The 16,719-nt window shown below is 33.6% G+C and overlaps 1 long non-coding RNA gene across 1 annotated transcript; it reads right to left on the bottom strand.

Moving 5' to 3' along the window:
* Nucleotides 1-4,129: 4,129 nt before the first annotated feature.
* LOC135843987 (uncharacterized) lies at nucleotides 4,130-13,327 on the bottom strand. Its single transcript, XR_010558425.1, has 2 exons — nucleotides 12,880-13,327; nucleotides 4,130-6,655 (listed from the first exon to the last, which is right to left on the bottom strand). It is a non-coding gene; the product is annotated as an uncharacterized LOC135843987 (long non-coding RNA).
* Between the last annotated feature and the right edge of the window lie 3,392 nt (nucleotides 13,328-16,719).

Here is a 16,719-nt window from a genome sequence, read left to right as displayed (position 1 = left end):
TGGAAAATACATTCTATATTAAAATAAAACAACTACCTTCCAATTTTTTTCAAAAATAACAGTTGATGTGACATATGACACAGTGGTATATCACTGCTAGGGTAGTTATAATTTGAACAAAAGACTAGCGTAGGTGCGCAGGTAATAGGTATCCTGTTTGCATGAAACGCAGAACACTATAGGTAGTTCGTAGAATTACGTGAATACAATAAAATTGTATTTTTGAATTGTTTAAAAGAATCACACAATCGGTCATTGTGCTATAGACTCGACTCCGAATCGACTTGGGCCTAATTGTTATGATGAGACAACGTCGTGAATCGCATCGTTAGTATGTATCTGTAAACTAAATTTACCTGAGACACGTTTTCTGTTACCTACACCTAATACGAGTACCTAGGTTTGTTTGGTGTAATCAGAAAGTAATAATAGTTTTATAAGTATAACTCATCTTGATTTTACGATATGGTTCGAGATCTTATTAGACTAAATCTGTCGTTACCTATGTTTATTTTTATACCATACTGGTTTTCGTACTCGCGGTTATGATGGATATGTACTTACTTACGAGATAAAAAGTGTGCTCGGGCTTGTGGTGGGTATAAATTAAGTAATTCTCAGTGAAAAAGGATCTAGTTGGGCTGATAAATATTTAACGGAAATCATAATGAAATTTAATCATTACATCAATTATTACGAGTAATAGCTCCTGACACGACACTAGGGCTTATTGATGAACTTTTATTTGTTGTTGTATTAGTGGGTAAATTCTCAGATTTTGTTGAAAAGGCCTTGCGTTTTTTTGAAAAAAAGTGAAAATCTTATGGAATATAAATTTGATTTGAAAAAATTGTAAAAAAAAATGGTTAGAATGTTTCAATATTCCCAAACATTTAACGAAAAAATATCTTGGTGGTTCAAAATTGATACGAGTACCAGAGTACCTTAGAAGTTAGATCCCTGTCAGAGGATTGGTAAATCTTAAATGAGATGAAGGGATTCCTCATTGCAATTACTATGCAAAACGCTGTAATCACTTTCAACGGGATTTACTAATTATTACCATGCAGAGATCGATTTTGATTGTAATTTTTTAGAACAGACGATGAAATGTAAAAAAAAAGAAAAATCTTAAAATTAATTTTCATAGGAAGAGAACATATTTTTGGAATGTGTAGATGACTATGACAAAATATAATATGTAGTTGGTTAATAATGACACATATTTGTTTATAAAAATAAAATACTCAACGCATGCACATACAGTTGAAATAAAAATCGAAATACAAAATTCAACTTACGTTTGGTTTTGTCATGAAGATTGATAAACGATGAAAAAAATACAGAAATTCATCCGACAGAATTTAACTCAGCGAGAAATCGAAGCAGAACTCTGAACGTACAAGAAGTTCGAATAAATAATAGAATAATACATAAGTAAATACACACACAGCCGCACCAAGTAATCAATAGAGTACCTAATTTGTAGATGATAAATAAAAAACTAGCAGCAAAAGTCCTAATAAAACGCACAGGCGAATGATGTAAGAATGATATAACAATGTGTGTTACCGAATGAGTAACTGAAAAGCACAACTTCGTTTTGATTTTGTCATAAAGAATAAAAAACGATACATAAAAAGACAGAAATTTGTCCACAAGAATAAAATTAATTGAAATTAAAGCAAAACTCACTATTCCGAAAAAAATAAATGATAACAACTGATACCGAAGGACGTAATAATGATGATACAATGATGTAACTTCGCGTCAACGTTTCACGTGTTCACGTGTTAGAGGTCATATTGCGGCATTCGTGTAATACGCAGGCATATACCAGATGTAGGTATTGGATCAAACATTAGGTAGGTTACAAGGTTACAAGTGTTACAACTTACAATCAAACATAGTTTTTCTTTTCTTTTTAGTACAAAATGTGGGTCACAACTCACATTTTTCAAACTTCGATGTTTTTTTTTTTTTTAGAGAGAATCGATGTAGTGGAGGCAAATTAGCATCATATTTGAAAACAAAAAACATTTTGGGCTACCCTAGCTTTTATGATGAAACATTGTCAAGGGTGGTCCCCTGAATAATTCCTGAGAACTACCACCCCACAGACCCCCGGCTAATTTTTTTTATGGGGGGTTGAACTCCCCCAAAATGGGTTTTTTGCAGTTTTATCCTCAGGGGTTGATTTTACGTCGAAAATAGCATTAGTTTTGTGATCTACGTCAAATTTCCGATCTATTGATATATCAACTGTCTTTCTACCCCTAAGGGGGGCGGGCCAGAACCATTCAAATGTGAGGGGGTTTCTAAAAAACACAAAAAAGCTATCGGCGCATAAGAGGGGTGAAATGGCCGCCGAGAGCGTTCGGGTTGATACTAGCATGGAAGGTGGGTACCATCGAGAAACTACCGCGTGAAAAATTTCAGATCCACACCACCTCCCCTTTCTGGATAACCCCCTTTTCTGAAATTTCAATAACACTTTTCTGTTTTCTCAGCCTCATTTCAACCGAATTTGAAAATTTTTCAGTATGTGATGTGTATCCTTGGTAGACAAAAATTTTCAACTTCCTCCCCTCATATTTACCCCTCTCAAAACGGTGTAAAATGTGTCTTAGCGAGGGTTGGGGGTAAAATAGGAATTTTGGGGAAAATAACTATAGGTATTAATGAGTAGGGTATCGTTTTCTTATGATTCGATACCACTGAGCACGAATATGACGTCATATTTTTTGCCACATTCATCTAGCCCTTCCCAGAGCACTTAGACCCCTCAATTTTCACTATTGTTAAAAAACATAAAATAAGTTGAAAAGCACTATTTTAAGGGGTAAATATGAGGCGAGGGGGTTGAAAATTGTTGTGGGGATACCTACTATGGTTCATCAATTTGCAACCAATTATCAAAAATACCCAAAAATTGTAGATAAAGAAAAAAGTTCGAAACAAAAGCTGTAGGGTGGCGTGAAAAATTACACAATTCTGTGTAATCACATTTTGAAACCGGTTCGTTAGTTCGTATTTAGCAACTAGTTTTTGGTCACCTAAAAATTGAGGATAGAGAAAAAGTTTGAAAAATAAGTTGTAGAGCGCGAAAAATTGGAACTATAATTTTGCTGATCGGATTTTGAAACATGGCTAATTAATTTGCAACCAGATAACTTTCGAAGACTTGCTGTGAATTAATGAACCGGTTTCAAAACCATTCTGATTATAGCAAAAATAGTTCAATTTTTCACGCTCTACAACTTATGTTTCAAACTCTTTTCTCTTACCCCAATTTTTAGGTAATTGTCAAAAACATGGTTGCTAAATGCGAACCAATGAACCGGTTTCAAAATGTGATTACACAGAACTGTGTTATTTTTCACGCTCTACAACTTTTGTTTCAAGTTTTTTTCTCGATCTCCAATTTTTAGGTACCTATTTTTTGTTAACTGGTTGCAAATTAATGAACCGGTTTCTAAAAATTAATGTTGTGGATTTTTTTCACTTAAATAGTCAAATCTCATCGAAAAAATGTTAAGGAAATACATTTCTTTTCAAAATATGGTGCTAGTTAGCTGAAAAGAGAAAATGTCAAGAATTGAAACTCTTGTAGTGAGATGAACAATACTTACCAAAAGCAAAAAGCCCATTTGCACTTCGAACGATCTTAGTATCATTTTGTTTCTTACCATCGTTTATTCTCCTTCCAGAGTAAAATTTTATGTAGGTAACTTCATTTTTCAATCGTTTGCAATTTCTGAAATACTTAACTTATTTCAATTTTGAAATCTGAACGTGGGCAGTATAGGCATTATTTTTTTCAGATATGAAAATACGATTTCTCAAATCTCAATACATTACCTACCCATTTAATTCAAATCCCCAAAAGAATTCTGTTACATGGCGAAAAAATACTTACATCCAGAGTGAATTCAAGAAAACCATCTGACAGAATGAGCATTCGTGCACAAAATCCGGATGTAAAAGGCAACAAAGGCTTGCACAATAGCAAGCCACATTGGTAGGTATCACTCCAGGAGGAAAGATTGCTAGTGCTAGACAAGTTGACTAAATAATGGTTCCCTTTTTTCTTTTTTTGCGTGCCTATTTGAAAGAAAAAAAAGATTGATTGATTTTTAAAATCTTCGTATAATAATCAATGAACATATTTACACTTTACAGTAGTTTTTGGTAAAATGTACTCGAATACAAAAATTAATACGCTTCGAAATAGCGTTTTTTAAAAGAAAACAAACAAACAACGGTTATGATACTCGCACCAAAAGGATTAATAAATTAATAATTTATACTAAAAATCTCAAATTAACGATCTTAGAGCTATGGAATAAACATTGAAGAATGTACAGGGTGTCCAACTGTCCACAGATTTTTAAAATTCGCGATTTTCCTTAAAATTTTTTCCCATGGACGTAAAATCACCCTTCCCCTTGATCTACCATGATGTTTTTAAACTAGGTACCTACTTCAAATTTTTTCAAGTTTGTGTTGACGACTTTATTTTTCACATTTGAGCGATGATTTTCAATTCTGAAAATTTCATTTTAAGTTTAAACGAAGTCGAAAGTAGGTAAACGTTTTCGAAAATTTGTAATTCAAGAAGACGTATTTTCTCCATAATTTTTTGTGATATTTTGGCAAAAAAAAGTTGGCAGAATGAAAATAAGGGGAATTCATGAATTTTGGCGTTATTTAGCAGATATCGCAAATTTATCACGACCTCCCCAACCTGTAGGGTGTGGACACCCTAAATGGATTACCGGACATTTTCCCGAATCCACTTCCCCGAAAGACATTTTCCCGAATGACAAAATCCCGATTTCTGTATTCCCGAATCCATTTACCCGAATGCCGTGTACCCGAACCAGTAACCCGAACGTCCGAAATCCCGAATGTCCATATCCCGAATGCCTGTAACCCGAATGTCTCAGTGTAAACTAGACACCTCTCCCCTTTTCAAATAGTTGACTGGGTTAAAATTCATACTTACTTACGGTTAGACGAGTAGGTAGGTACCTACAAATTCAAAATGATCTTAATTATCATATTAGTATAATTATTAGCAAAATTTTAAATTTTTTCTCTAATCACAATGGGTACCTACTCACGGCCATCGAGAGTGGGGCAAAGGGGACAGTTTACCTCGAACTTAAGCTTTCTGGAGGGTGCGGGTCAGGCGAAAAAAGGGCATGTGATTAAAGAAAAACAATTTTTTATTTTTACTTCTCAAAAAAAATTTTCAAAAGCTTTGGCCCAAGCAAAGCAAGGGCTTATTTCTTTTCTTTTTAAAAATTAAAATTTATAAGAAAAGATTCAATTTTAAAGGTTTTAAAGTGAAAAATTCGACTTTTCGCATAAAAAGTATCATTTTTATGCCTCTCTGCTCCTTAGGTAATAACATCAATCTCTGAGTTTAAAAAATAAACAAATTTTTTAAACTCAATTTTCTTTCAATTTTCGGGTGTAGGTCTTTCGGGGAAACGGATTCGGGGAAATGGATTCGGGATAAAAAAAATCGGGATTTTGACATTCGGGAAAACGTCTTTCGGGAAAGTGGATTCGGGGAAGTGTCCGGTTACCCCCTAGATGTACGTAACCTGAAAGGAAAAAACATACTAAAATAAATATTTTAAACCTAATAAATGCCTCGAAATGTTTCAAATAAAATTTAAATAAATAAATAAATAAATAAATAAATGACTAAAAAATAACAACAAAATTTGACTAATTGAAATGAGAATTTCCTATCTTTTGATAAATACTCGGTCAAGGTCAAATAACGGTTTCAGTATAGCTTATATTTGTTAGTGTTCAAAACCAGATCTACCTATGTACAATAGTGCGAGTTTTTAACCGTAGTAAAAAAAAAACGTAATTAAATTCACCGATTTAAAAAAAAATCAACATTCAATTGCACTATAAAAAAACCTCCCTCCTCCCCTGATTCTCAAAATCACAAACCATAGTCTCCTAGGATAAGATGTTACCAGCGTATTGACGTGTATTGACTCTTTAAATCCAAAATGGCGTTCGATTGTTGAGAATTGACTAACACAGCATTTGACTTTTTTCAACTTCGCAATTCTGCGCGGACCGGAATGAAGCGAGGTTCTGCGAATGGAATCGGGAAATTGTACGGATTTGGGAGGAAAACAGCCGAGTTTTTCAAAGCACCGCCACAAGCGCATTGGCTGAGCGCCATTTTTAATTTTTTATTTTCTTCTTCTAATATAATAATCTTCTTTTTGGTCAATCTTTCGCGTTCTCGTTTAGCATCGCGTGATTTTTTGGCTGCCAAGTTGTTTTTTCTACGACGTTCCAGGTATGTCTCATCTTTAATTTCTACTCGCGAAGATCGTCTTCTGGCAGGTCTCGTATAGGGTTCCATAGATTCGGAAGATGATTCTGGGCTACCGCATCCGATAGACTTGTTTTCACTGGTGCTACTGAAGGATCTGCTGCATTCGTCCGATGTCTCTTGTTCACGTTTTGGCGAGTGGGACATATTAAGGCCGAATCGATCTTCGTTCCATAAGTGGTAGGGTAATTTAATATCCTGTAATGGGTCTTCTGTTTTTATTTTCGAGTTTTTGGAAAGGTCCAACACTTGCTGCGCGGCCGGTGATTCATAAAACATCTGTAACAAAGTTATAAAAAATGTTTTACTTTTTTTCTTTTAATTATAAAGTACTTTGTGGTAGATTCCATTATGGTGTTAAAAGTAAAACTAAGGGTCATTCTACGCCAAATTTACGGATTTTTGCACGAGGGGTCTTCGATTTTTTTCATAATCAGATCATGTTTAAAGGTCATCGAACGATGACGAATGACGCAAAACGGAAATTTTTTCGTTTTTTTTTTTGGCAGAAGTGTGGGGCTTCAAAGTTCTCCAAAATGGCCGAAAATGGAAAATTTCAGTTGCAAATTGCTCCAGTTGTACGTGGTATAGAATTTTGAATTTTTTTTTCAAATTGTAGTACTTTGAGAGGGTAATCGACGAATGATGTCAAAATCAGTGTTGTCGCTTTCAAAAACCTAAAAAAATCGATTTAAAAATGTATAACTTAGATATAACCACGATGTCCGCGAGTAAAAATTCTGAAAAAATTCTCAGTTTTAGTCCTTTTTGTGTAGAATAACATATCGAAAAATTAGACTGGTATTTTTTTTCATTTTCGAAAAAAAAAATTACAAGTTTGGCACTTATTTCAAAAATACCATCAGAAACCTAAAAAATGAAATTTTTTGCGAGATATTTTACCATGTGTAGATGAACATTTGGAAAAAATTTCCCTCCCTCTCAATTTGTCAACGAATTGACGAGGTGAAACATATTGAAAAAATCTCTCCGCTGCTTCAAAAAAAGCAGAAACCCAAAAAATGAATTTCACCAATATGTAGACGGACATGGGAAAAATCCCCCCCCCCCTAATTTGTCAGTGCATTTACGAGAGATACCATTTTTCTGGTTATGATTTTGCAAGTGATACATATTGGAAACATTTTGCCTCCATTTTAAACCAATGAAAAGAACACCATTTTCGTAAAACTTTATGAAAATTTTCAACTTGAAACATCGAAACCCAAACTAAAATTTAAAAACTTTGGGGAAATAATTCCACATTGACGTGTCTTATAATATATGTATATTCCAGAATTATTTAGACCTAATTGTTTAGAATCCTTCAGGACGTATATAAAATTACCCACTGGAATATGTAAAGTGTAAACTTTAGGTTACTCCTGCAAAAAATCATATTCTCTCATCTTCCTGACACCTACCTATATTTCCTGTATTATATTTTAAATCAAACATACCTATCCGTTAGAAAATAAGAACAATTTCTTGTCACCCTGTCGGCGTCTTGTGAAATATTAGTACAATTATGGAAAAAATTGAACAATACACCCGACATCGAGACTTCTTTGTCGTCAGCAAGAATCCTTTTTCAATTATCACAAAAAAGATTGCATTCTATTGTGAAAGTATTGTACAAAAATAATGATCTTGGGGTTTAGCTGGAATAAACAGTGAGGCGTCGAATAATTCCTCATTAAAATATAGACTGTCTTCATTTTTTAATTCCTCAGTCGCGAATGCATGTTATTTATTAACAAAAGACTACTGTATTAGGTATTAAATTTTTACAAAAATATTGAACAGTTCGCAGAATTTTTGTTTGTACACTGTACAACAAATAAATCACTTTTGTAAACTGTTTGAAAGGATCGCATGACTAGCCACCAAGTATAGTGTGGTCTCCGACTGGACTGGATTGTTGTAATGAGACGCCAACAGCGTGTGTCACATCATTAGCAAATGTACATACGAGGAATTTACCTGTGTTAGACCTTTACTCGTGGGCACGTTTTCTGCAGGAATACGAATCTCGTATACTTAATTGCATCATGTTTTTGCTATAAGTATAATTTGGTTAATATTTCCTACATGAAACTGTACGAATATTTCACATTTTTGCTATATGATTTTATCATATAAATTCAATCATCGATTGCGTAATGTGTCTATTAGGGTTGGTCTTGGTATATTTATCCTTCATTATGTACCTTTACCTATAAGGGCCTGGAAGGGAGATGGATACAATGTAATATGTAATCGCTCATCTTGATTCTATATGGATCGAGATTTTATCAGAATAAACCTGTCGTTTAATATGTTTATTTATAAATAAGGTCCCTCCTTTATAACGAGATGAGAAGTGTGAAGAAGCAGGTATATCGATCGATACACCTATAAAAAGGTTCGCATTTGGTAGATAGATACATAATGCCTAAAACCACAATGAAACCGAAGTATTCATTCATTGAATTATTATCGTGAATGTTACGGAACCTGGCAGGACTCGGGTGTTCATTAATGACTAATTTTTCGTACGTACATCGAATTTGAAAAATCAAAGATTTATGGAAGATGTTTCAGTTTCGTAGCATTTTGAAACTTTCACAGAAAATAGTCACAAGGTAGATATAGAGATACATACGTGTAAGAAATTTGTTTCCAAAAAAATTCTTATTAAGGGGCGAGTGGGAAAGGGGGTTGAAAATGTTGAAAATTCGTAGAAAAAAACAGGAAGGGTACCCTCTGCGAATTTTTTTCACAAATTTAGTGACACACTAACAAGGGAACTCCGGCAGAAACGAAAATGAACGAACCAAAGCTAGATCAAAAGGGGACCACCTCAGGACCCCAAATCCAAAATTTCAAGTGTTGAAGTTGATTTTTCGATTTTGGTGAATTTTTGAAAATTGAAAAATCCGAAAAATTATCAATACCAAAAATAGGAAATATTGATGAAAAATGGAATTTTCTCGTCGGGAATTGGTTCAGATGGCGTCTCTAACTCATTTACGATTATCGAAATTCGTAAAACCTGAATTTCAGTCATTCTGGAGCCTCCAGCGATTTTTTATCATTTCTCCAGAAACTCTAAATTGCTGTAGAACGGTTAAAAATCAACTTCAGCACAAATAACTTCATTTGTGGCCTATGTGGGTCGCCTTTAACCATTTTTTGCTGTTGTCGCGAAAATTGGCGTCTGCTGGTTCAGATGTGTATTTTTGCCCATTGGAGGCTCCAGAGGGTAAAATTTTCTGAATGACTTTAAACTCAGAATCAAGTTTGCGATCTACGGAGATATCAACAACACTAAACTTGCATACTTTCATCTTGAGCTTGTAGCCTATGAATTTCATTTGATTGAATCAAGACCCAAAAAAAACAGAATCTTCTTTTCTGAAGACTTGCGAAGAAAAACTCCTATTTTTGAGGATTCGTACACTCTTTGGTGAGTTTGAATTACAAATATATGAAAATGATTCCAAAAACGGCCAGATAACAAAATTTTGAAAAATTGGGGGCTGGCCTCTCTCCTTTGATCCCTTCTCCACTGCACCCCCCCTATATGGTGTTAAGCGAATGTCCCCCGTGCTTGAAAATTTTGTTTTGAAGTCCTTGTGCATCAAGCAAAAATTCGTGCTTCTATCATGAAATGCAGTTTAATTGGTTTGCCACTGGAGTATCTGTTTTTACCTACGTTTGAGGCTCAAAAATGAAAAATTGTCATTTTCGGGTATTTTTACGTAAGTTGCTTGAAATTTCATTTTTTCCAAAAATTTCAACCTTGAAAGTCCAAACGTGGCAGAAAATGACGAAAAAACACGTTTTTTGCGAGATTTTGATTTTTTGAGCATATTGCACCCATTTTTTAGCTCCACAAAAAATATATGTTACCGATAGGTGACTAAATTTCTGAATAAATTTCACACAGGGTACCGTCACCATTTTTTTCCTACGAATTTTCGAGATTTTCAACCCCTCCTCGCCCCAATAAAACCCTAATATAACCCTAATATGAAAATTATTTCACACACGCATCTGCTAGTGACTATTTTCAATGAAAGTTTCAACATTTTTGAACCACCCTCTCCGGAGAAAACGAGAATTTTTAATTTTGAGCAGGTATGTGGACATATTTCTCGGGTTGTGGTTGGGGCGGTGCGGGGGCGGGGGGGGGGGTCAGCTCAAATCTTTTTTTGGGATAGTTTTACAACCAAACTAACATTTTGGGTGAATTTCGACAAAATTGGAGAACGTGTTGATTTCACTATGTTATCCTGAAAGATTGAAATGAAATTGACCTTTTTTCTAGGTGGAAATTTTTCATCTTCCTTTCCCTAAAACTGTTACCTCGAGTGTAGAAATAATTCCCTCTATTTTTATTTCTCGCCTATATCTGAAGAAGTCGTGCTGAGATTCTCTCCCCTTTCAAGTTGAAAATAACACTAGGCAACTTTTTTGACTTTTTTTTGTGTTTGGGTTGAAAATGGGCTTAATTGATAGTTCAGACCCTAAAACAAAAAACAGAGTGAGTTTTTAAAATTTGAGTTGTTTTTGTGGTCAGGAGAGACTGTCAAAGTTGAGAAAATTGCCTTTTTTACCCTACTTCAAGAGCTCGTAGCGACATTCGTATTGTTTTGCGAAAAAAACCGAAGTCATTTTCGGATTCAGCGCACTTCTTTAAGTAAACTACTTTCCCCGATTTTTGATTTTCGAAGTTTCAAGCGCATAAGACTAATTTTTTTAAATACGAAAAATTCAATTTGAACTTCGGGCGAACACCGTTCCGCGCCACGATTACGTGGTGGAGTAACGCTAGCGTCAGGCGCTCTTAATTTTAAAATATTATACAAAATAAAAATCTTCCGTATGCGCTTGAAATTTCGTAAATCAAAAATCGGGGAAAGTAGTTTACTTAAAAAAGTGCGTAGAATCTGAAAATGACCTTGGTTTTTTTCTCAAAACAATACTGATGTCGCTACAAACTCGTGAAGTGGGGCAAAAACGGCCATTTTTGCAGCTTCGATCTCTTCTGACCACAAAAACAACTCAAATTGAAAATTCCCACTCCGTTTTTTGTTTTAGGGTCTAAAGTATCGATTAAGCCCATTTTTCAATCCGAACACAAATATGCAGTTGCCTAGTATAATCAAAAAAAATAAAAAAATCCAATTTACCGAAAAAAACGTCCATTTTGGCGTTAAAATTTTTTAAATTAATCCCTTTTTCAAGAAAAAAAAACTCCCCTGGTTCTCTATGCTGTTTCAGTCTCTTGTGTAATTGGAGGGTTCACCTGCATCACTCGCCTTTCACCAAGGGGGCTGACAAATGTGGTATGATTTCCCCACGTGAGTTAACAATACTGTAGGAAATGAAAACAGAAGGGACAAAAAACGAAAAAATTCCCTATAATTATTAAAATGAGGTACTAATTAGTTCACTTAACGAATGATTTGAAGATTTTGTGCATTTTTCTCTCCTCCCCCTCACCCCTTTTTCCCCTGTATCTAGAAATCAAAATCGAATTGAGAATCAGTATAAGTGAATTGATCTACTGAGCCTTTTCACCTGCACAAATCGCAATTTTAAACCGATTTTTGATAAATGTTCGAAACATTGATAATATTTTGCCAACTTTATGTATTCTATTGTTTCTCTACGTGATGATAATTCTTGTCTGGGGATAGAGAATTTACGTAGCTGTCTGTTAATCTTTCAATTTTAGTATCGTCACGTTTCTGATCATTTTTAAAAAGTATTCAGTTCAGTTGAATGAATTTCATCATAATTCGAAAGCATGAGCACTTTTTTGACATTTTCGTCATATTTTCTGTGATTTTCTCCCTTCCCTCTCTTCCTGTACACTTCTGTTGTTGAAAAAATCACTCGTTTTGTTAAAATCATCTCGTTACTTTTGAAAACAATTAATTCAACGAAAAACCGTTTATGTACATACCAAACTGTGTTTGTACCTACTACCTAGTACTTACATTATCATTATTTAGGTATTTGATTTTTATCAGAAATTTGTAAACAAATTCATTTTTAAGACTAAAATTCAATGTTTTTTTTTCCTGAGATATCTCATATTTACAATAGTTTTGTGAAAAGACATAACTGCATCGTAATGATAGATGTTTGAATGAAAACTGATAAACCGTTTGTTGAAGAATTCTGATGATAAAATTCTGTTTATTTTATGCATAATAATGTTTGTGGATAGGTAATTAATTACTCAATGATTACATTAAGGCAGACGCCTTGAAAAAAATCGACCATCGAGGTTTTGTGAATGATTGAAAGTTTTGAACATTAGGCGTTAAAATTTCAGCTTTTTGCATTTATTATCCAAAACGTTATCATTTTCAACTGCATTTATCGTACAAGAATATCATTTTAGATTTTTAAAAAATCTCACAAGTTGAGGAATAAAACAGAAACAGTATACTAAAGTAAAAACATGCACATATTGTAACGAAAAAATAAATAAAATAAAAACATACCATGACTTTTTAAGATAACACGATTTCAAAAAAACACTCCAATAGGATAAAAATAAACGTAAAATTAATTCAGCAAGATGGAGATGAACGTCCAACACTGAACAATCAGTCAGCGAAAAAAAAGTCAATTAAAAATCTGATCAAAAAACACTTTAAAAGTTATCAAAAATAACACTAAACATAAACACCACGACCAGTAAAGCACATGATGATAACAACAAAAAGTAAAATAACTGCACTACTCAAGAGTACCAATGCACATTGAAAAGAAGTAAAAAATGCAAAGGCGAAGGATGCAAGGATGATATAACGTTGCGTGTTGCTGGAGAAGTGGTGGGAAGGCCAATAGGATTTCGACGCTTCGTGATGCTACAGTGATTCAAGGAGACCCGAATGCAGTGTAAAAACGCATAAGGATGGTAAGGTGCCTTTGCTGTTGAGAAGTGTTGGTGGGTGGAGTTTGGAAACGAGTTACTAAATCCTTATTACAACGCGAACCGGTGTATTACGGTATCTGCGTATGCTTGGAGGATTTTTAACGGAATATTTTCAAGGTTTACGTGAAAGGGTTGGAATGATTTTTTTTTCTTGGAATAAGATCTGTGATCTTTTCTGCGCTTCCGGCCCTTTTTCCTTTTTGGAATTCTTTTATGTGCCTAGGGATTAATTTGGGGTAGAGGTATTTCAATGAAATGATACGATTTTGAGGTAATCGATTCGTTTCCTTGGTTTTGGAGTATTCGAATGATGAAGAGGGTTTTTGATATTTTCGAGTGATTTTCACAATCAGTTTTGGGTCATTCCATGCCAAATCGGCGGATTTTTGCACGAGGGGTCTTCGATTTTTTTCAAAATCAGATCATTTGTAGAGGTCATCAAACGATGACGAATGACGCAAACCGGACATTTTTTCGATTTTTTTTGACGGAGCTGTGGCGCTTCAAAGTTCTCCAAAATGGCCGAAAATGGAAAATTTCAGTTGCAAATTGCTCCGGTTGTACGTGGTATAGAATTTTGAACTTTTTTTCAAATTGTAGTACTTTGAGAGGGTAATCGACGAGTGATGTCAAAATCAGTGTTGCCACTTTCAAAAACCTAAAAAAATCGATTTTAAAACTTATAATTTAAATATAACCACGATCTCGGCGAGTAAAAATTCTGAAAAAATTCTCAGTTTTAGTCCCTTTTATGTAGAATAACATATCAAAAAATTAGACTGGCATCTTTTTTCATTTTCGAGAAAAAAAAATTACAAGTTTTACAATTGCTGCAAAAGTACCATCCGAAACCTAAAAAATGAAAATTTTTGCATTTTTGAAATATTTTACCAATGTGTAGACGATAATGTGAAAAAAATCCCCCTCCCCCCATTTGTCAACGAATTGACATTTTTCGTGCTATAAATTTTTATTTCAAGAGTGAAATTAATGCATTTTTCGTCAATTTGTCGACAAATTGGGGGGAGGGGGATTTTTTTCACATTATCGTCTACACATTGGTAAAATATTTCAAAAATGCAAAAATTTTCATTTTTTAGGTTTCGGATGGTACTTTTGCAGCAATTGTAAAACTTGTAATTTTTTTTTCTCGAAAATGAAAAAAGATGCCAGTCTAATTTTTTGATATGTTATTCTACATAAAAGGGACTAAAACTGAGAATTTTTTCAGAATTTTTACTCGCCGAGATCGTGGTTATATTTAAATTATAAGTTTTAAAATCGATTTTTTTAGGTTTTTGAAAGTGGCAACACTGATTTTGACATCACTCGTCGATTACCCTCTCAAAGTACTACAATTTGAAAAAAAGTTCAAAATTCTATACCACGTACAACCGGAGCAATTTGCAACTGAAATTTTCCATTTTCGGCCATTTTGGAGAACTTTGAAGCGCCACAGCTCCGTCAAAAAAAATCGAAAAAATGTCCGGTTTGCGTCATTCGTCATCGTTTGATGACCTCTACAAATGATCTGATTTTGAAAAAAATCGAAGACCCCTCGTGCAAAAATCCGCCGATTTGGCATGGAATGACCCTTTTACAATTTTTATGATATTTTAATTGTGAATATTAATTTCTGGCTCTTTATTAAACATGAAGATCGTCAGAATTTTTACTTGACCATTATTATTTCATTTAATATTATTGTTGATTAATTCCTTCTCAAAATGGTAGAATATGAACTCGCGTATGAGAATAAGTAGGTAAGTAATTTCATAATCCTCATGAGAAAAGTTAAGTAGGTTACTTCTACTCCTGTGACCTTTTATTTTCAATGGCATATCAAAAAAAAATCTCAAATTACGGAATTTTAAAATCAACTGAAATTGTCCATCTGGTTTGAATTGAGGTGATCTGATTTTTCGAATACGAATTTGGAAAAATACGAGTTCCTGGATCAAATTTTTGAGTTCGCAAACGATTTTGATTTTTAATAAATTAAAAAAAAAAAAAAACTTTGGTCAAAAATGAAAAAAAATCAAAATTTTATTAAATAGACCAAGAGAGCTGAAATTTGGTGTGTGTCCTGTTTTCGACCCTCCAAATCGATTGGAACCGATTTCGATCCATTTTGAGTGAATGTTCTGAGATTTTTGAAAATTGCCATTTCCACAATATTTTACCAAATTGAGTTGTTGAAATGAAATTTACTTATAGTACCCCATTTGTAATATGCTAAGTCGATTTGAGGTGGTTTCAGGCTGTTTATGGAGCCTTCGGAGGTATTTTGGAATTTCGGATTTTCTAAAAAGTGCTGGTCTAAAATTCATCCAAATTAACTGAAGCGTCATTTTTTTTCCTTCAAAATACAGGGTATCTAACAGGTGGGGAAAGCAGTGAAAAAATCGCGATTTTAAAAATGGGTACCGTGAAAAAATAGTGAATTTAGTCGAAAACGAAATGAAAAAATTCAAACGCGCTACAAAAACCTTCAGATTATTGAAAAAGTTCATTATTGAAAAATACCAAGAATTAATCGAAAATTCTCAAAATTGAATGATGATTTGTTAAAACTGCAGAAAGTGTCATAAGATTTGTCAAATCGCCCCCCCCCCACAATACTTAATTGAAAATTACCAGAAGTTGATCATGGTATCTATATATAACGGAATTTTTTTATTTTTAATTACCATCTACCTTTTTTCAACCAAATTTTCAGAAAGTTCTCCACCCGACCTCTCCTTTTCCCACACACAAAAAAAATTAATTAAGAAAAATTTTCAAAAAAATTAAAATTGAACGAAAATTTTGCATTTGAAATATTTTTTTATTTCAAATAAAACTATGATACAAATGAACGCATTAGTGAATTTTTTCATTTTTTCACTACCTTTTTGACTAAATTCACTACTGTTTCACTACTTTCACTACTTACCTGTTAGATACCCTGAATTATTAACAATACGTAAAAAAATTCACCAACTGATACTAAAATCGAAGAAAACCACGCAAAAATTGATAAAAGGCAATCAAAATCGTGTACGAGTAAAACCTGACTAATTAAGAGAATAAGTCACTAATTACAGAAAGTTGCTGAATTTAATGAGAAATTTTTTGAGACTTACATGAACAGTGATTTTGAAAAATCATCAAAATTATGTAAAATCAAATGAAGATTATTGGTCAAATTGTAAAAAAATTGCTTTAAAAACTCAAAAATAAGTACATAGGTACATATGACCTATACACAAAGCTAAAACCATCGAAGCAGTTTCTCATCATTTTGAGCAGTTTCAAGAGCCTCTAGAAATTTTTTTTAAATTACTGTTCTCGCGAAATTTTAGGAATTTGGCTGCAGGTATGAAATTTGGTAACACACTTTCAATTTTAAAAATCATTCCAT

This window comes from Planococcus citri, chromosome 4 (genome assembly GCF_950023065.1).
Source record: "Planococcus citri chromosome 4, ihPlaCitr1.1, whole genome shotgun sequence".
NCBI classification, from domain to species: domain Eukaryota; kingdom Metazoa; phylum Arthropoda; class Insecta; order Hemiptera; family Pseudococcidae; genus Planococcus; species Planococcus citri.
The sequence above is the reverse complement of the archived record's forward strand: the minus strand, read 5'-3'. Positions and strand labels throughout refer to the sequence as shown.